We start from the raw sequence: 17409 nt of genomic DNA, 5'->3' as shown, positions 1-17409 counted from the left end.
ACTGCAGCTTGGCCTACAACATACCAACTACACTTGGGGCGGGGTTGACACACTTCAACTTAGTGTTTTGCTAGGTCCTCTGGCCTGGTTCTGATAATGACCCCGATGCTCTCCTGGTCTTTTTTGTTTTGTTTTGTTTCTATTTCACAAGAAAATTTATTGGGCAATCACTTGGAGAAACAGTTGGAGGCAAGATTAGAGAGTAAGCAGATAGGACAGAGTCAGAGAATAGAGCGCAAGTCCAGAGGGGTTTGAAATTGATCTGCTGGGCAGGGGGAACTTTTTGCCAACTGCTATATTTCCTTGTTCTAGCTTCTGCCTTGCGGAATGGGCTGTTCCTGGGAGGATAAAGAATAGAACCTGCTGACCTTTCAATATCACCAACAGATTTATTATCAAACATTCATCCCAAGTTACAAGGCTTGTGACCCAACTGTGAACTCCTGTCTGACATGGGGCTGAACATGGCCAAGTGCAGTAACAATTTTAAAATCATCAGGCACAGTATATTTAATTCTCATGCCTTATACAGATGATACACGTCTAAACCAGCTCCTTACCACCCAGCATTCTTTGAGTGAATCCTCAGCTTCTGGGTTCATCAACTACTTTTAGCTTATTAAAGGAATTTAGTTTACAGATGTGCTAATATTTAAAGCTCATTGTCATGTAAATCAATGTCTTTCAAGTGCTTCATTTTTGCTGTTTCATGATGATTATGGTTTTTACATAATAACAGATGCTATACCTTTAATAAACTATTCTTAATAATAAATCTATTTCAAAAATTCTATAATTAAATTTCCTTCAGTCAAAATGTAACTTTTCACTATGTGTTCTTTTTTTACCTTCTGAACACTGAATCAAGCGAATTTACAACCTAAGCAAAATAATTTAACTTCCAAAAAATAGCCCTTCCCCAGATTCTAGACTATAATCCACCAACAGTTACTGAGAGAAAAGAAAAAAAGTTCAATAAGGAGGAAAAGAGACATGTGCTTTGACAGACAACAAATGTAAATTAAATTAGTATCTGCATAGCTTAAAAGTCAATGACTATTACCACCACAATTCAGGATTACAGAATCAGACCTAGTTGCAAATACCCCTGAACTTTCTCCTTCACGTGAGCCAGCTGTGAGCAGTAACCGCAAGAGTTATATAAACACCAAAGAACACTTATGTAAGTTTCTTGGGAATGAATTATGAACACCACCACTATAAATTTGACCAGGCAAATGAGTAGCTTTGAAAGAAAAATTCCTACATTACATTCAATGAAGGCACAAGGTACAAACACTTCCAGGACTCTTTTTCCAGGGGTTCCATCTCTTCTCTCTCCTATGGTATAAAAAAGACTAACCGAACTCCTGAGAGATGCAATTTACCTATATAAAAAACCCACACATGTACCCCTGAACCTAAAAGTTAAAAAAAAAAAAAAGACCAGTAGGACCAGGCCCAGTGGCTCATGCCTGTAATCCCAGCATTCTGGGAGGCTGAGGTGGAAGGATCACTTGACCCCAGGAGTTCAAGACCAGCCTGGGCAACACAGGGAAACCGCCATCTCTACAAAAAATAAATAACAACAAAAAAAAATAGCTGAGCATAGTGTTGCAGGCCTGTAGCAACCCAGGAGGCTGAGATGGGAGGACCGCTCGAGCCCAGGAGGTTGAGGCTACAGTGAGCCAAGGTTATACCACTGCACCGCACTCTAATCTGGGCAACAGAGCAAGATCCCGTCTATTAAAATAAAATAAAAATAAAATAAAATAAAATAAAATAGACTCAAAGTCGCACCATATTTCTCCTGATGTGATGCAACTGGATGCACACACTACAACCTACGATGTATGTGTGCCAAAAACTCTGCACTGGAGCCTGAACACACCTTAAGATCTCACTCTTAGTTTACAAAAATACAGAGGACAACAGCAGAATGCAGTCTCTACAATGCATAATGCACAGAGACCATTGTTTAATCAAAATTCACTAGATATGCAAAGAACAGGAAAATATGATCCATAGCCCAGAAAATTCAGTCAAGAGCAATGTAGATAGACTAGCTGTTAGATTGCCAGCCAGGACCTTCCTGAATTGCTTACCTTCAGAAGCCAAGAGAAATAATAGTTTTAAGCCACTAAGTTTCAGGGTGATTTATGACACAACAGTAGTAATTGAAATAGAAATTTGGTACATGGGTCCTGCCACACAATAAAAAATTAAACCATGACATTGTATTTGAGATAAGGTGGTGAATGGAAAACTGGAAAGGCCATGAGGAGACCGGTAGTAAAAGCCTATAGGTCATCAAGGATATTGTTGGTAAAGTGTAAAGGAAAACGTTAAAGGAAGCTGGAAAAAAAGACAGAGACACATTGCACTGTGTCAGAAACTTGAGCAACTTTTGTCACCTGCAATAATATGAAAAACAGAGACTGAATCCAGAGCAGGCCTATGAGACCTTTTGTTACAGTCTCAGAAATATTTAAGATAGTGCCTAGGCCAGGCGCAGTGGCTCATGCCTGTAATCCCAGCACTTTGGGAGGCCAAGGTGGGCAGATCACGGGGTCAGGAGTTCGAGACCGGCCTGACCAACATGGTGAACTCCTGCCTCTACTAAAAATACAAAAAATTAGCCACTCATGGTGGTGGGCACCTGTAATTCCAGCTACTCAGGAGGCTGAAGCAGGAGATTTGCTTGAACCCGGGAGGCGGAGGTTGCAGTGAGCTGAGATCGCGCCACTGCACTCCAGCCTGGGCAACAGAGTGAGACTCTGTCTAAAACAAACAAACAAAAAAGATAGGGCCTCATAGACCTTTTCCAACAGATAAGAGACCTCCTGAAGATCTTAAAGGCATACCTAGCAGACCTTCTCCATTAAACAGAGCTTAGAAAAATCTTAGAGTTATGCCACAGCAGCTCCAGGAACTCCTTTCCCACCCACGTTCAAGGGAAATTAGAACCCACCTCTCAACTGGAGGAGTTATCAAGGTCAACTCTAGAAAAGCATGTGGGATAGAATATGTTGTTGTATTCATCTATGGAAAAAAGTCTGTCATATTCCACTCTCTGGCCACAGTAACTCACATTCTTCTCATATGCAAAATACACTTCCCTCTCTGAAGAACCCCTCCAAGTCATTACAGCATCAGCTCAAAGTCCAAGATCTTATTGTCTAACTCAAATTGATGTATGGATGTGGCTCTCCATTGTAGTTCCTTGGATACACTTTTTACGTATAGTTTCTCTTTCCTTCTTTCTTTATTTTTTCAGATAGAGTCTTGGTCTGTCACCCAGTCTAGAGTATGATGGCACAATCAATGCTCACTGCAGCCACCACCTCCAGGATTCAAGCAATCGATCCTCCCACCTCAGGCCCCTGAGTAGCTGGACCACAGACACATACCATCACATCTGGCTAATTTTGTAATAAAGATTTAATAAAGAAGGACACAAAAAGCTCAAATCACAAATAAAAAACCTGGTAAAATGTACTTCATCAAAATCTAAAACCTCTGCTCCTCAAAAGACACCGACAGAAAAAAGAAAATCAAGTCACAATCTGGCCGGTCGTGGTGGCTCACACCTGTAATCCCAGCACTTTGGGAGGCCAAGGCAGGCAGATCACGAGGTCAGAAGATTGAGACCATCCTGGCTAACACAGTGAAACCCCGTCTCTACTAAAAAAAAAAAAATACAAAATATTAGCTGGGCGTGGTGGCACGTGCCTGTAGTCCCAGCTACTCATGAAGATGAGGCAGGAGAAACGCTTGAACCCGGGAGGCTGAGGTTGCAGTGAGCCGAGATCCTGCCACTGCACTCCAGCCTGGGTGACAGAGTGAGACTCTGTCTCAAAAAAAAAAAAAAAAAAAAAAAGACATATATCTAGAAACATGTATGTATTAAGTATACATTATTTATTATATATTTAAAATGTGGTGTATTTATATTTTAGAGACAGAATTTTGTTCTGTCATGAGAGTTGAAGTGCAGTGGCACAATCATGGCAGCCTGAAACTCCCAGGTTCAAGTGATCTTCCTGCTCAAGTAGTTCTCCTGAGTAGCTGGGACTACAGGCAAGCACTACCACACCTAGCTAATTTTTAAATTTTTTGAAGAGACAGGGTCTCACTATGTTGCCCAGGCTGATCTCAAACTCCTAGCCTCAAGTAATCCTCCCGCCTCAGCCTCCCAAAGCTCTGGCCTAGAGTCACCACACCTGGCCTAGAATATATTTTTAAAGCTCTTACAATTCAGTAAGACTACACAGAATCCAATAAAAAGGGGCAAATGAGGAGAAACATACTTTACAAAAAGAGACATACAAATAGCCAATGAACATGTGAAAAGATGCTCAATATCATTAGAAAAATGCAAATTTAAAATATGAGATGACATTTGACACTCACTAGAATGACTAAAACTAATAAGACTGACCATACCAAGTGCTAACAAAGATATGGGGCACGTGGAACTCTCATACACTGCTGGCAGGAGTAGAGTGGTATAATCATTCTGGGAAACACTTTGGCAGTTTCTTATCAAGTTAAACACATCTATTATATAACCCAGCGATTCACTTCTTGGAATTTTATCTAAGAGAAACGAAAACATATCTATAATTTTGAAAAAAAAAACAGCAAACCATCTCTAGATGAATGTTCAGAGCAGCTTTATTCATAAGAGTCAAATGTCCATCAACAGGTGAATGGATAAACAAGTTTTAGTACACTGATACAATTGGAATACTACTCAACAATAAAAAGGAACAAACTATGGACACGTGCAACAACACAGATGAATCTCAGACATTACGCTGAGCAAAAGAGGCCATACACAGAAGAATATGTGTTGTATAATTTCATTTATATCAAATTCTAGAATAGGCAAAGCTAATCTATAATGACAGAAATCAGTTCATTGGTTGCCTGGAAAATTAAAGTTCCCAGAAAGAGGAATTTCTGGGACAATGGAAATTTTCTTTTCTTTCTTTTTTTTTTTTTGAGACAGAGTCTCACTCTGTCACTCAGGCTGGAATGCAGTGGCACGATCCCCACTCACTGCAACCTCCGCCTCCTGGGTTCAAGCAATTTTCCTGCCTCAGCCTCCCAAATAGCTGGGATTACAGGTGCCTACCACCAAGCCTGGCTAATTTTTCTATTTTTAGTAGAGACGGGGTTTCGCCACATTGGCCAGGTTGGTCTCGAACTCCTGACCTCAGATGATCCATCCACCTCAGCCTCCCAAAGTGCTGGGATTACAGGCTGAGCCATCACGCCCAGCCGACAGTGGATATTTTCTTTACCTTGATTATAGTGGTGATTACCTGGATGTATACAACCAATAGTCACATACATGTGAAATATGTGAGTTTTATTTTATTTAAATTATACAATAATGCTGATTTTTTTTAAAAAAACTTATGCCGGGCGCGGTGGCTCAAGCCTGTAATCCCAGCACTTTGGGAGGCCGAGACGGGCGGATCACGAGGTCAGGAGATAGAGACCATCCTGGCTAACACGGTGAAACCCCGTCTCTACTAAAAAAAAATACAAAAAACTAGCCGGGCGAGGTGGCGGGCGCCTGTAGTCCCAGCTACTCCGGAGGCTGAGGCAGGAGAATGGCGTAAACCCAGGAGGCGGAGCTTGCAGTGAGCTGAGATCCGGCCACTGCACTCCAGCCTGGGCTACAGAGCAAGACTCCGTCTCAAAAAAAAAAAAAAAAAAAAAACAAAACAAAAAAAACTTATGATATTGCTAGTTATGCTTAGGAGGAAATACATAGCCTTAAATGAACATGTTTAAAAAGAATAAAAGGTAAAAAGTCAATGATATCAATTTTCTTTTCAAGAAATTAGAGATACCAGAAGTTGGAAAGGTAGGGGAGAGAGGATGAAGAGAGATTGATTAATGGGTATAAATATACAGTATAATAGAAGAAATAAGACCTAGTCTTTGACAGATCAGTAGGATGAGTATATAATACTCTACTGTATATTTCAAAATAGCTAGAAGGGAATAATTTAAATGTTTCTAGCATAAAGAAAAGACAAATATTGAAGGTTATGGATATCCCAATTACACTGATTTGAACTTGAAACATATGAATGTACAAAATTATCACATGTGCCCCCCAAATATGTACATCTATTATGCATCAATTTTAAAAAGCCTTTTTTTGAAAAAGAGAGAACTAGAAATAAAACCCCAGAAAAGTAGTAGGAAGAAAACAAAAAGCAGATTAATAGAGAAATGAAAAATAATGTTAAGAACAAAAACATTGTAATCTTCTTTATAAACCAGACATAAGTTTAAAAAAAGAACAAAACCACAACCAAATTGTTTTGAAAAGACAAGTACAAATGCTGCCTCCTCAGAAGACTCCTGACCACTCTAGCTGAAATAGGCCCTTCCTCCCTACTGCTGGGGCTCACTCCTTTATTGTCTACATGGTTCTTACCAAGATCTTATCAATTTTAGTAATTTGATTAAAAACTTGTCATCACACACCGGGGCCTATCACGGGGAGGGGGAAGGGGGAGGGATTGCATTGGGAGTTATACCTGATGTAAATGACAAGTTGATGGGTGCTGATGAGTTGATGGGTGCAGCACACCAACATGGCACAAGTATACATATGTAACAAACCTGCACATTATGCACATGTACCCTAGAACTTAAAGTATAATTAAAAAAAAAAAAAACAAAAACTTGTCATCTGTCTCCCCTTCTATAATGCAGCTCCTTGAGGGCAGGGATTATGTCCATCTCAATCACCATTGTATCATTATGCCTGACAAAAATGCCTATCACATAACAAGCATTCAATAATTAATTTTAAATGAGTTTTTAAAATTTTTTAAATTTTAAAAATTTTGCCACTAGAGTAAAATATGTATGAATAAAAAATCCACTGACGTATATCAGTCCTTATTCAATATGTTTATTTATCATCTGCAATCACATGTTGATATTCTCTGTGGACCACACTTTCCCTAATTCTTCACGTTATACAAAGGCAATATATTTGCCAAGAGGCCTAAATAAATTAAAAACTCGGCCGGGCGCAGTGGCTCATGCCTATAATTCCAGTACTTTGGGAGACCAAGGTGGATGGATCACCTGAGGTCAGGAGTTCAAGATCAGCCTGGCCAACATGGTGAAACCCCATCTCTACTAAAAATACAAAAAATTAGCCAGGCATGGTCATGGGCACCTATAATCCCAGCTACTTGGGAGGCTGAGGCAGGAGAATTGCTTGAACCCAGGAGGTGCAATAAGCCAGTAAGCCAAGATCACGCCATTGCACTCCAGCCTGGGCAACAAGAGCAAAACTCCATCACAAAAAAATAAAATAAAATAGAATAAAATAAAATTAAAAACTAATTAAAAACTCATGCAAACCAAAATGTAATTCACCTTTGAAATAGTCATGAAGCCAGCTTTAGGGAAAAAAAAAAAAAATTTCTCATCATAGTTACACCCTGGGACAAAAAAAAAAATCATTATAGCATTAATATTAAAGGCAGCTGGGGATTCTAAATAAATCTTTAAAAATGGGATTAGAGGCCAGGGGCTAGTGGCTCCCGCCTGTAATCCCAGAACTTTGGAAGGCCAAGAGAGGAAGACTGCTTGAGCCCAGTAGTTCAAGACCAGCCCAGACAACATAATGATACCTTGTCTCTACTAAAATATAAAAAATTAGCCCGATATGGTGGCACATGTCTATATTCCCAGCCACTAGAAGGCCAAGATGGGAGGTTCACTTAAGCCAAGGAGTTCAAGGTTGCAGTGAGTTATAATTGCACCACTGCACTCCAACTTGGGCAACAGAGCAAGATCTTGTCTAAAAAAAAGAGATCTGAGAGCAAGGGGACCAAGATCATTCTGACTGCTCAAGAAACAACCTAAGCCAGGTGTGGTGGCTCATGTTTTTAATCCCAGTGCTTTGGGAGGTTGAGGCAGAAGGATCGCTTGAGGTCAGGAGTTTGAGACCAGGCTGAGGAACACAGCAAAAGCCCGTATCTACAAAAAATATAACAAAATTAGCCGGGCATGGTGGCACATGCCTGTAGTCCTAGCTACTTGAGAGGCTGACATGAGAGGATTGCTGGAAGCCAAGACATCTAGGTTACAGGGAACTAAGATCATTCCACTGCCCTCCAGCTTGGGCAACAGAGCAAAACTCTTTTTCTAGAGAGAGAGAAAAAAAGAAAAAAAAAAAATGAAGAAATGAAATGGCCAGCCTTCCCACTCAGCTCTCACAAGGGATGGGAACAACTACAGACCATTTTTAAAAGATAGCAAGGCTACACAGGGTTTCTCAACCTTAGCACTACTAACATTTGAGATTAGATAACGCTGTGGTGGGAGAAGCTATCCTGTGTGCTGTAGGACGTTTAGCAGCATCCCTGACCTCTATCCACTAGATTCCAGTAGCAGCATCCTGATTGTAACAACCAAAAATATCTCCAGACATTGTCAAATGTCCCCTTCAGGGCCAAATCACTCCCCCAGTTGCGAATCACTGCTTTAGCAGAATTAAGGCTAAAACAGTAGCAACGAAACAATCATTCTTAAATACAACTACATGCCTTTTTTTTTTTTTTTAGACAGAGTCTCACTCTATCGCCCAGGTTGGAGTGCAGTGGCATGATCTCAGCTCACTGCAACCTCCGCCTCCCAGGTTCAAGCAATTCTCCTGCCTCAGCGTCCAGTAGCTAGGACTACAGGTGCGCGTCACCACGCCCAGCTAATTTTTGTATTTCTACTAGAGACGGGGTTTCACCATGTTGGCCAGGCTGGTCTCGAACTCCCGATCTCATGATCTGCCTGCCTCGGCCTCCCAAAGTGCTGGGATTATAGGCGTGAGCCACCACGCCCAGCCTACATGCCTTTTTAACCATCTTAAATTCTATCCCTGTGCTGAAGACAGAATTAATTTTGACTCTGCTTAGCATCATGATGATTTTTGGCCACCACTGCAACCATAGGCAAGAATTACCATGTTCTCAGCAAACCAGCCACAAAGTGGGAACGTCTCAGATAGAAGTAAAAGAAGAAGGACTACGTATGATAACGTGAAGGGTTCTAGTTTAATTTCTGAATAACAGAGTTATGAAAACATATAAAGTATATGCCTGAGGCCAGGCTCACACCTGTAATCCCAGCACTTTGGGAGGCCGAGGTGGGCGGATCATGGGGTCAGAAGATGGAGACCATCCTGGCTAACACGGTGAAACCCCATCTCTACTAAAAATATTTAAAAATTAGGCCGGGAGCGGTGCCTCAAGCCTGTAATCCCAGCACTTTGGGAGGCCGAGACGGGCGGATCACGAGGTCAGGAGATCGAGACCATCCTGGCTAACACGGTGAAACCCCGTCTCTACTAAAAAATACAAAAAACTAGCCGGGCGAGGTGGCGGGCGCCTGTAGTCCCAGCTACTCCGGAGGCTGAGGCAGGAGAATGGCGTAAACCCGGGAGGCGGAGCTTGCAGTGAGCTGAGATCCGGCCACTGCACTCCAGCCTGGGCGACAGAGCGAGACTCAGTCACAAAAAAAAAAAAAAAAAAAGAAAAAAAAAAAATTAAAAATTAGCCAGGCGTGGTGGCGGGCGCCTGTAGTCCCAGCTACTCGGGAGGCTGAGGCAGGAGAATGGCGTTGCGTGAACCCAGGAGGGAGGGCTTGCAGTGAGCCGAGATCGTACCACTGCACTCCAATCTGGGCAACAGAGCAAGACTCGTCTCAAAAATAATAATAATAAATAAATAAAATAAAGTACATGCCCGGTTCTACTAAAATCTTATAGACAGGGAAGTATCAAGAAAAATTTCAAAAAGTCCAAAATTTTAAAATCCAAATTAAAACTAAAGACACTGATGAAAATCATATTCCAATCTTTAAAGTATGCCTCTCCTATGTCCTTACTTTTTCACTCATGAAATAAATGACTATGAAACAAGGGAAAAGACTGCTTAAACTGACTACAATAAAATTAGTTTTTGTTTTTTTTTTTTTACAACAAAGACCATCATGAACTAAGTTAAAAGATAAGCCACAGACTAGCTATTACTAACAATATAAGTAACAAAGGATTAGTATATCTAGAATACAAAAAGAACACTTAAAAATATGTAAAACACTGTTATCTCACATATCCAAAGCTAACATCACTGCATTACTGCTTCAGAAATTTGAACTGATTCTATTTTTTTGTTTGTTTGGTTTGGTTTTGAGACCGAATCTTGCTCTGTCGCCCAGGCTGGAGTGCAGTGGTGCAATCTCGGCTCACCACAACCTCCGCCTTCTGGGTTCAGGTGATTCTCCTGCTCAGCTTCCCAAGTAGCTGGGATTACAAGCGTCCACCATGCCCGGCTAATTTTTGTTTTTTTAGTAGAGATGGGGTTTCGCCATGTTGGCCAGGCTGGTCTTAAACTTCTGACCTCAGGTGATCCGCCCGCCTCGGCCTCCAAAAGTGCTGCGATTATAGGCGTGAGCCACTGTACCCGGCCTTGAGCTGATTTTTAAAAGTACTCCCCCACTTTCTCCAATCACTCAACTTCATTATTCCATCAGCTATGAGAAAAGATCCACTAATTTTATCTGTCTTTAACCAAAGTCCTTATGCCAAACATAAATGCTGAATCACATATTTAGTTCGATTTCCCTCATTCCTTCCATCTCCCAGAATTCCAGAAGCAATCTTATACATAGCCATCACCACACATTAAGGATGGGAAATAATATAAAAATTAGCCGGGCGTGGTGGCAGGCACCTGTAATCCCAGCTACTCGGGAGGCGGAGGCAGAGAACTGCTTAAACCCAGAGGCTGAGGTTGTAATGAACCGAGATTGCGCCACCGCACTCCAGCCTGGGCAACAGAGCAGGACTCCGACTCAATCAAATTAAAAAAAAAAAAAAAGAGGAGAGGGGAGGAGAAGGAAGGGGAGGGGACGGGAACGGAGGGGAAAGGAGGCGAGGGGAGGAAAGGGCAGTGGAGGGGAGGGGAGACACAGCAAAGATTGCAATGTCCTTGACAAGGATGAAAGAGGCCCTCGGCCTGAAAATATACATACAGTTAAGGCATAGCCACCTACTTTGAAGCATCAAACTATAGCTTTTATAACTAAAAGAATATAATTGGATTGTCTGCAACATAAAGAATATAATTGGATTGTTTGCAACATAAACAGTAAATGCTTGAGGGGATGGATACCCTATCTTCCATAATGTGATTATTATACATTGTACGCATGTATCAAAACATCTCATGTACTCCATAAATATATACACCTGCTACGTACTCACAAAAATTAAAAAAAAAAAAAAAAAAGGCAACAGGCAATCCTTGGTCCCTGTTACCCATCTGAACCCTTCCTTCCAGGCACTGCCAAAGGATTCAAGTGACAATAGGTTGACCACTTAAGAGCTCCTCTTACAATTTTACCTCCAAGGGTCTCTCATCTCTCTAAGGAAAAAAAATAAAAAATCTATTAAAGGAATGGTATCTGAATAGGAGAACAGAGGTGATAAAATATTTTCTTTTCCTTTTTTTTTTTTTTTTTTTTCCCTGAGACAGAGTTTTGCTCTGTCGCCCAGGCTGGAGTGCAGTGGCGCAACCTTGGCTCACTGCAAACTCCACTTCCCAGGTTCATGCCATTCTCCTGCCTCAGCCTCCCGAGTGGCTAGGACTAAAGGCGCCTGTCACCATGCCCAGCTAAGTTTTTGTATTTTTAGTAGAGATGGGATTTCACCGTGTTAGCCAGGATGGTCTCGATCTCCTGACCTCGTGATCCGCCCACCTTGGCCTCCCAAAGTGCTGGGATTACAGGCGTGAGCCACCACTCCCGGCCAATATTTTCTTGCTTACTTCCCAAAGTATGAATAAAACATGGGAATAAATAAAAATAGAATTAAAGCCTTAAGCATATTATTCTTGGAAACTTCAGAATCACTAAAGGGTCGGTGATTCCTCCACCTGATATTATGCACTACAAGGAATAAAATGGTTCCAGACACTGCAGTTGCCTGATGTGTTGGATTTAGAGCTGGTATAAGGGTCATATCAATCGGTGCTGGGCTTCCTGCCCCTCTTAAGGGCTCCAACTGGCGGCCTCTCTCAAGGAGACACAGAAAGCTCTCTCCTAGCATCTCCAGAGAGCCTGGGAGCTGAGAGTTGGAGGAGCAAAAGGAATCTTTATATCCTAAAAGGGGAGATTATTAAAGAAGATTAATTCTTTCTCTTTTTTTTTTTTTTTTTTTTTTGAGATGAAGCCTCACTTTTGTCGCCCAGGCTAGAGTGCAGTGGCATAATCTTGGCTTACTGCAACCTCTGCCTCCCAGGTTCAAGCGATTCTCCTGTTTCAGCCTCCTGAGTAGCTGGGATTATAGGCGCCTACTACCACGCCCAGCTAATTTTTATATTCTTAGTAGAAATGGGGTTTCACCATGTTGGCCAGACTGGTCTCAAACTCCTGACCTCAAGTGATCCACCCACCTCAGCCTCCCAAAGTGCTGGGATTACAGGCGTGAGCCACCAAGCCTAGCCCCAAAGATTCATTTTTTAATAACGAATGAGATACAGGTAATAATAATGAGAACAAATCTGTAGCCTCGGGGGATTGTGATCCTTCCCTAAGGGCTTAGCCAGGTAATACCTCATGTTATAGTGCAGAATCACACCCATTCTCCCTCCCCAAAATCCATTTTATTTATTTATTTATTCATTCATTCATTCATTCATTCATTCATTCATTTAGAGATGGAGTCTCGCCTCGCTCTATCGCCCAGGGTAGAGTGCAGTGGCTCACTGCAAGTTCCGCCTCCCGGGTTCACGCCATTCTCCTGCCTCAGCCTCCGGAGTATCTGGGACTACAGGCGCCTGCTGCCACGCCCGGCTAATTTTTTTTACCCCAAATCCATTTTAAATGGTGACAGAGATATGGAATAGTATACAAATCTTTCCATAACACACAAACTCCTCTAAGGCCCCGTGTAGAGGTGGCCACATCATTCGAGAAGAAACTAGGAGAGGAAACTACTGTCCCTTTTAAGAAGGAATGGGCAAAAAGGAACAATAGCTCATTCTGCTTATTTTATTTGAGAGGACTTAGGTATACAAACTAAAGTGATAATCCCTCCAAATTTTTTGCTATTATGTCTGTTACCTTAAGAGAGAAGACGACAATAAAATTGATCCTATGAACAAACAAAAGCATGCTAGCAACCTGTGCGGTGTGGGGGCGGAAGCCACAGAACTCAGTTTACTATTCCATTCGACTGGTGAACACTTTGAAGGACTGAAACTACAAACCACACATACACACACACACACACACACACACACACACATACACACAAATGCCCAAAAGGATTCAGTAGTTGAGGAAAAAAGGACTGAACGAAGACTGGGGTTTCACAAGCAGAGCATCAGATGTCATAGCAAACACTATGCTGGGAAAGCACAAGAGGCAAGGAAGAAATAAGAAACCTTTACAAAATCACAAATTAAAGAATATTGCTATAGCCCATAATTTCCTCCATAAAATGCACTTAAGTATAACTGAAAATTTTACATGATCCCTTCAGAACCTTAATGATGATAAGAATTGCTGATTCAGGAGTAGAGAATAGAGTAGGTTGAAGAGCATATGCTGTGGAGGGCAGGGCCAAGTTACCAGTTCCCACACCCCAGCCTAAGAGAAAGGATAAAGCAAGCATCATTTAAAGCCATGCCTTGGCAAAATAATAAACTAATGCATGTAATGAGCCTTCTGAACTATCTCATTAGTTGAAACCCTAAATCTTAACACTGTGAATGCAAAAAGCTGGAGAGTAAACTCTGGTCAGAGAAGGCAGGTAAAGCCTTTTCTGACTGGCCATTTAAAAACTAAAACAGGCTGGGCGCAGTGGCTCACACCTGTAATCCCAGCACTTTGGGAGGGCAAAGCAGGCAGATCACTTGAGACCAGCCTAGCCAACATGGTGAAACCCCATTTCTACTAAAAATACAAATATTAGCAGGGCGTGGTGGTGGGCACCTGTAATCCCAGCTACTCGGAAGGCTAAGGCAGGAGAATCTCCTCAACCTGGGAGGCGGAGGTTGCAGTGAGCTGAGATCGTGCCACTGTACTCCAGCCTGTGCAACGAAGCTACATTCTGTCTCAAAATAATAATAATAATAAATAATAATAATAAATAAAACAATAGGCTAGGCACAGTGGCTCATGCCTGTAATCCCAGCACTTTGGAAGGCCAAGGTGGGGGGATCACCTGAGGTCAGCAGTTTGACACCAGCCTGGCCAACGTGATGAAACCCCGTTTCCACTAAAAATACAAAAATTAGCCAGATGTGTGGCAGGCGCCTGTAACACCATCTACTTAGGAGAGTGAGGCCGGAGAATAGTGTGAACCTGAGAAGTGGAGGCTGCAGCGAGCCGAGATTGCACCACTGCACTCCAGACTGAGGGACACAGCAAGACTGTCTCAAAATACATACATACATACATACATACATTTTAAAAAATAAACTTTTTCCATAGGATGATAGAAAATTCAAAGAAAATATGTATTTATCTGGGACCATGGTGTAACATTGCTTCCTGATGGGTGAAAAGAAAGGAACAACGAAAAGAAGAAAAGAAAAAGAACAAAGAAAAGAAGAACACAGTACAAAGTCTCTAAGCTAGAAGGGCATTTTTAGAGCAGTGGCTCTTTCAAGATCCTACACTCCACAATGTCACCATCAAGAAAAAGAAAATGTCATCCTTGCCTTTTCTTATGTCCATCATGGATTCTGTACCTAAAGAGTATACCTAAGTATCTCAGGCTACTCCTCTCTGTACCATTGCTACTACCTGGTCTGGATTCCTACACCAACCTCCACATAGTCTCCCTGCCTCCTAACTTGTTTCCTCTCCAACCCACAATGCAGGGAGTGTGAGCTTTCTGAATTTGACCATGTGAGTCTTCACCCACCCAGGACCTTTTAAGACACTACACCTATCCCTTTTGCGCTTAGGATAAAAATCTAAAATGTTTAAGGGTTCTTTTGATTGCTCACCTCTTGCCTTCTCTCTGACCACCTACTACCTCCCTCCAACCACCTCTACCCACACAGCTTCTGCCCAGTGATCTTCAGTCTCAAAATCGCAGTGCTCTCACAGGTCTCTGGGCCTTTGCTGATGCTGTCTCCTTCTTTCCCCACCTCTTAATCCAACAGTTACGAATGACTTAATTTTAATTCATGTTCTCAGGTTTCAGTTTAATGGTTATTCCTCCAGAAAGCCTTCTCTAGGTTCCTTTCACTTTATTACAGTGTGCCCAACATTGCCACACTGCATGCCTATCAGTAAAGCTGCAGAGAGAAAGGCAATGGCTGCTGCTGTCTCTAATTATAATTACTGTTTGAGAAACTACATTCAAAACTAGAAGTATTTAAAATACACAAAATTCAGGCCGGGTGCAGTGACCCACGCCTGTAATCCCAGAACTTGGGAGGCCGAGGCAGGTGGGTCACTTGAGGTCAGGAGTTCGAGACCAGCCCAGTCAACATAGTGAAATCCTGTCTCTACTAAAACTACAAAATTAGCCAGGTGTGGTGGTGGGCACCTGTAATACCAGCTACTCAGGAGGCTGAGGCGGGAGAATCGCTGACAGCTGGGAGGTGGAGGCTGCACTGAGCCAAGATCACGCCACTGCATTCCAACCTGGGCAACAAGAGTGAAACTCTGTCTCAAAAAAAAAAAAAAAAAAACCCTCAAATTCAAGCAAATACATCCTGTTTCTGTAATCTTAATTGTATCAAAAGCCACTGGAAGGCCAGGTGCAGTGGCTCACACCTCTAATCTCAGTCAGCACTTTGGGAGGCTGAGGTGGGTGGATCACTTGAGGTCAGGAGTTTCAGACCAGCCTGGCCAACATGGTGAAATCCCATCTCTACTAAAAATACAAAATTAGCTGGGCATGGTGGTGGGGGCCTGTAATCTCAGCTACTCGGGAGGTTGAGGCAGGAGAATCACTTGAACCCAGGAGGCAGAGGTTGCAGTGAGCAGAGATCGCGCCACTGCACTGCAGCCTGAGCGATAGATCAAGACTCAGTCTCAAAAAAAAAAAAAAAAAAAAAAATTAGCCAGGTATGGTAGTTCACACCTGTAATCCCAGCTACTTGGGAGGCTTAGGCAGGAAGAATCACTTGAACCTGGGAGGCGGAGATTGCAGTGGACCGAGATCACACCACTGTCGCCTGGGCGACAGAGTGAGACTCCAAAAAAGAGAAAAAAAAAGAAAAAAGAAAAAAAAAAAGGAAAAGAAAAAGAAAAAAGAAGACCACTGGAAGACTTCAGAAGATAACAATTCAAAGAAGAGTTAACCAATTTCCCTTCAGGAAGGTTGGCAGAACAGACTATTGCCTACAGCCCCAGTCCCAAGTCTGTGATGAGCCCTTCTAGAGAGGAATTCCATTGTATTCCCACTCATATCCAAGGCCATCCAACAACTACTCCAGTCACTCCTGCAGGAGCACTGGGTCCAGCCCATCAGCAATGCTTATTATCCTTCTTCAGCTATTTAGTCACCTTACAACATAAACTAATTCAGTCATCAAACAATCCTATTAAGGAAATCATGCTCTAATTGTTCCCATTTTACAGATGAGGACATTTACTGCACAAAGCCCTAAGGGGTAAAGATAAGATTTGATTCCAGGCCGGGCGCAGTGGCTCACGCCTGTAATCCCAGCACTTTGGGAGGCCGAGGCGGGCGGATCACAAGGTCAGGAGATCAAGACCACGGTGAAACCCTGTCTCTACTAAAAATAGAAAAAAACTAGCCAGGCATGGTGGCGGGCGCCTGTAGTCCCAGCTACTCGGGAGGCTGAGGCAGGAGAATGGCACGAACCCAGGAGGCGGAGCTTGCAGTGAACTGAGATCGCGCCACCGCACTCCAGCCTGGGCGACAGAGCGAGACTCCGTCTCAAAAAAAAAAAAAAAAAGATTTGATTCCAAGTGGTTGATTTGTCTACAAAGTCCATGCTCTAACTCACCACACTGCACTACCTCCCCTCTACTCCCATTTCCCTGAAAGCTATGTGGGAACAAAATAGAGAGTTCAGATCCACACATGCACTATACCTTGGTTTACAACAAAGGGTACAACAAAAATGCAATGCAGAGTGCTGGATCAATTAGATAATCATACTGGGGCAAAGGGGGATGAACCTCGACCCCTATCTCACATCACACAAAAATCAATTCCTGATGGATTACAAACCTAAACGATGGATTCCAAAACCAAACTCCTATCTGCTCCCTGTCTGTACCTCCCCAACAATCTTCCCAAGCTCAGAAAATGGCATCTTCCAGTTTATCAGTCCAAGTACCATGGAATTCATCCTTAATTTCTCTCAT

General features: G+C 42.4%; 1 protein-coding gene and 1 pseudogene across 9 annotated transcripts in view; one reads left to right on the top strand and one right to left on the bottom strand.

The window, feature by feature from the left end:
• Positions 1-17409, bottom strand: part of LOC102125569 (RAD54 like 2) — a 166717-nt gene that overhangs the window by 77278 nt on the left and 72030 nt on the right. The window lies entirely within an intron of this gene.
• Positions 11021-11126, top strand: LOC123572083 (U6atac minor spliceosomal RNA; annotated as a pseudogene).

The sequence above is a fragment of the Macaca fascicularis genome, chromosome 2, assembly GCF_037993035.2.
Source record: "Macaca fascicularis isolate 582-1 chromosome 2, T2T-MFA8v1.1".
Taxonomy (NCBI): Eukaryota; Metazoa; Chordata; class Mammalia; order Primates; family Cercopithecidae; genus Macaca; species Macaca fascicularis.
Note: the sequence above shows the minus strand (reverse complement) of the source record. Positions and strands in the feature narration are given on the sequence as shown.